At 42.3% G+C, this 4,364-nt stretch overlaps 1 non-coding gene across 1 annotated transcript; it reads right to left on the reverse strand.

The window, feature by feature from the left end:
* Positions 1-733: 733 nt before the first annotated feature.
* LOC141640562 (small nucleolar RNA R71) lies at positions 734-840 on the reverse strand. The gene has a single exon (XR_012543057.1). It is a non-coding gene; the product is annotated as a small nucleolar RNA R71 (small nucleolar RNA).
* Between the last annotated feature and the right edge of the window lie 3,524 nt (positions 841-4,364).

Below are 4,364 nucleotides of genomic sequence, written 5' to 3' on the forward strand. Positions count from 1 at the left end.
TATCAAATTTTGGCGCCGTTGCCGGGGAAACGATTTTATTGCTTTTTGAATTGTCGATTTTTATCTTGTTTTCCTTTGTCTTGGGGAACACTTGTTCCTTAAGACCGTTACTTATCACTTCTCTAGAAATTGTTGTCTTATGCCCAGGTCCTCTCGTAGTGGAGAATTGCTTTCACCGGATTCCGATCCCGAGAAAACATTTAGGAGAAGACGACGTTTTTGGAGGGAAGTGAAAGAAGCCACTTCTCCCGTACAAGTTGAAAGTGCTAGAAAGTCTTACTTAGAAGATCTAGAAGCCCTTGAAGAGGAGGAGGTTTCAAGTTCATCATCTCCACCACCATCACCATCTACTACCAAAAAGATGGTGAAACTTTCCGATCACTCAAAGCCCACCGCGACCATGCTTCCGGCCGGAATCATAACCACTCAAATCACCGCGCCGGACTTCGAGATCAAACCGGCTTTCATTAGCCTTGTGGAGAGGAATAAATTTGGAGGAAGTCCTTTGGAGGATCCCAATTTGCATGTGCAAAACTTTTGTGACTATTGCTCCATGATCCGTCAAACGGGCGTCACCCAAGCTCAAATAAGGGAGATACTTTTCCCTTTCTCATTGAAGGATAAGGCCAAGCTTTGGATCAAGAGCCTTGACCACACCGCCATGGGAATCACCAATTGGGAGACTTTGGCTCTTGCTTTCTATAAAAAGTTTTTTCCACCGGAGAAAACTCAAACTTTGAGGAGCCAAATCACCGGATTCCGTCAACAAGCTCTTGAGAACTTATATGAGGCTTGGGAGAGGTACAAAGAGCTTCAAAGACAATGCCCACATCATGGGCTAGATGAATGGTTTCTAGCAATAACATTCTACGATGGATGTTGTGCCGAGTCCCGAAGGATTCTTGATTCCGCCAACAATGGGCGGTTTGATCAAATTGACACCGACCTTGCTCATTCCACGATCGAATCTATGGCGATCCATGATGCCCAATATGTCAATTCCCGAGTTGTGCCATCTAAAGGTAAAGAAGAATCCTCTAACAACTCTGTTTTGCTAGCTCAAATTGCCTTGCTCCAACAACAATTGGCGGAAAGGGATGCTAGAGATTCCCTTCAACAAGTCAATGTCATGTCTTCAACGAGCCAAATCATTGTGTGTGAAGGTTGTGGAGGTGCGGGTCACTATGCCGCTCATTGCCAAGCCCCCATTGAAGAGGTAAATGCCTTTCTAGCTTTAAGACAAAATGCACAAAATGCTTATCCACCGGGTACATTCTCAAACACATATAACCCAAATTCAAGATTTCACCCGAATATGTCTTATAGAAGCAACAATGTGCTAAATCCTCAACCACAACCCCCACCACAACAAAATGCCTATGTCCCTCAACAACAAAAATATATCCCTCCACCGGGGTATCAAAATCAACAAAGGCCCCCACAAAACAATTTCCAACAAACTCAACCTCCACCACAAAATGCCCAACAAAATAACCAAGAGGGAGGTAAGCTTGAGGGCTTGATAATCCGTATGCAAAAGGAATTGTTGGCTCAAATCCAAAAGAATGAGCAAGCTCAAAATGCCGCAATCAAAATGTTGGAACAACAAATGGCTCAATTGGCCTCATCTAGCTCTTCAAGGAAATCGGGTCAACTACCCCCTCAAGGTGAGCAACCACATGCTACCCTTAATGCTATCTCCTTAAGAAGTGGTACGAAATATGATGGGCCATCCATGCCCAAAGATGATGAGGAGGTACTTGTTGAGTTGGAGGTCTCTCCAAATGATAAGGAAATTGAAGAAATTCCCAAGAAAGTGGATGACCCACTTGTTATTGTTGAGAAAGTCAAGGAAGTGGAGGATGCTCCTCCAAAGAAAGATGTTGAAGCAAAGATTCCGGAAAAAGTCAAGGTGCCATTTCCTCATAGATTGGCAAAGCATCAAAAGAATTCCCAATTCGGTAAATTCATGGAAGTTGTGAAGAATTTACAGGTAACCGTTCCTTTTACCGAATTAATCACTCAAATTCCATCTTACACTAAGTTCATGAAAGACATTTTAACTAAGAAGAGGACTTTTGATGAGGTTGAAACAATAGCTCTCACCGCCGAGGTGAGTGCTCTTTTGCAAAACAAGTCCCCTCCTAAGTTAAAAGATCCCGGTAGCTTTTCTATTCCATGCACAATTGGCACCTACCAAATTGATAAAGCTTTATGCGATTTAGGTGCTAGTGTGAGTGTAATACCTTACTCTATTTGTGCTAAGCTTAATATGGGAGTCTTAAAATGCACTAGTGTCACATTGCAAATGGCGGACCGTTCTATAAAACGCCCTTTGGGAGTTTTGGAGGATGTTCCCGTTAAGGTTGGTAAGTTTTTCATTCCGGTTGATTTTATTGTTCTTGACATGGCCGAAGATGCCCAAATCCCAATCATCTTGGGAAGACCATTTTTACACACCACGGGTGCGTTGATTGATGTCAAGAACGGTAAAATTACATTAGAAGTGGGTGACGATAAGGTCACGTATAATTTGAATAGTGCCATGAAGAGTCCTATGATAGAAGAGTCTTGTTATTCTATTGACATTTTGGATGTTGTTGACATTGTTATAGAAGACTCTACACCTCAATCTTTATCTAAAGATCCCTTGGAGGCACTCTTGCTTTTAGAATCATTTGCAGGTGACGATGAGATTGGAAATGAGGAGATTGATGCTTTGGAGCAAGAATTGGATGGAGAGGAGCTATCATTGGAGGAGAGCTCACACTTTATAGGCTTGGTTGCTACACCTCAAGATGTTGAGGTACAAAAACCCGAGCTTAAGCCCCTTCCTTCCAATTTGAGGTATGCTTTTCTAGATGATGAGGGGATGTGTCCGGTAATCGTTAGTGCTAAATTAGATGAGAGTCAATTGGCTAAATTGCTTCATGTCTAAGGTCTCACAAGAAAGCCATTGGTTATAAACTTGACGATTTAAAAGGCATAAGTCCCGAATTTTGCATGCACCGAATCAATCTTGAGGAAGATCATAAACCATGTGTCCAAGGTCAAAGACGACTAAATCCTAACATGCAAGAAGTGGTAAAAAAGGAAGTGCTTAAATTGTTAGATGCGGGGATTATCTATGCGATTTCCGATTCTAAATGGGTGAGTCCGGTCCAAGTGGTTCCTAAGAAAGGAGGAACCACCGTAGTAAAAAATGATAAAAATGAGTTAATTCCAACTAGAATTGTGACGGGTTGGAGAATGTGCATTGACTATAGGAGGCTAAATCTAGCCACTAAGAAAGACCACTACCCATTACCTTTTATTGACCAAATGTTGGAAAGGTTGGCATGTCACAAATACTTTTGCTACCTAGATGGTTAATCCGGGTTCTTTCAAATACCCATTCACCCGGATGACCAAGAGAAGACCACGTTTACATGTCCCTATGGTACATTTGCCTACCGTAGAATGCCTTTTGGTCTTTGTAATGCCCCCGCCACTTTCCAACGTTGCATGATAAGCATCTTTTCCTACTACATTGAGTCTATCATGGAGGTGTTTATGGATGATTTTAGTGTATATGGTTCTTCTTTTGATGCTTGTTTGACTAACTTGTCCAAAGTTTTGAAGCGTTGTGAAGAAGTTGATTTGGTGTTGAATTGGGAAAAGTGCCACTTCATGGTGAATGAAGGAGTGGTGCTTGGTCATATTGTTTTGGAGAGAGGGATTGAAGTGGACCGTGCTAAGGTCCAAGTTATTGAGCAACTACCCCCACCGGTAAATGTGAAGAGTGTAAGGAGTTTCTTAGGCCATGCGGGTTTCTACCGCCGTTTATTAAAGATTTTTCTAAAATTGCCAAACCCCTTACGGAGCTTCTTTTAAAAGATGCTCCCTTTGTGTTTACTAACGATTGTCTTGAGTCTTTTAATAGGATTAAGAAGGCTTTGATTTCCGCACCTATCATCCAATCACTGGATTGGAACTTGCCATTCGAGCTCATGTGTGATGCAAGTGACTATGCGGTAGGTGCCGTGCTAGGACAAAGAAAGGACAAGGTTCTCCATGCTATCTACTATGCTAGCAAAACCTTGGATGCGGCTCAAATCAACTATGCCACGACGGAGAAAGAGCTACTTGCCATTGTCTATGCCTTAGACAAATTCCGCTCTTACTTGATTGGTTCCAAAGTCATTGTTCATACCGATCATGCCGCATTGAAGCATCTCCTAGCCAAACAAGAAGCTAAGCCAAGGTTGATAAGATGGATCTTGCTCTTGCAAGAATTTGATCTTGAGATTAAAGACAAGAAGGGGGCCGAAAATGTTGTTGCCGATCACTTATCCCGTTTGAAGTTCAAAGATGGAGGTATTGAG

This window comes from Silene latifolia, unplaced genomic scaffold (assembly GCF_048544455.1).
Source record: "Silene latifolia isolate original U9 population unplaced genomic scaffold, ASM4854445v1 scaffold_88, whole genome shotgun sequence".
NCBI classification, from domain to species: domain Eukaryota; kingdom Viridiplantae; phylum Streptophyta; class Magnoliopsida; order Caryophyllales; family Caryophyllaceae; genus Silene; species Silene latifolia.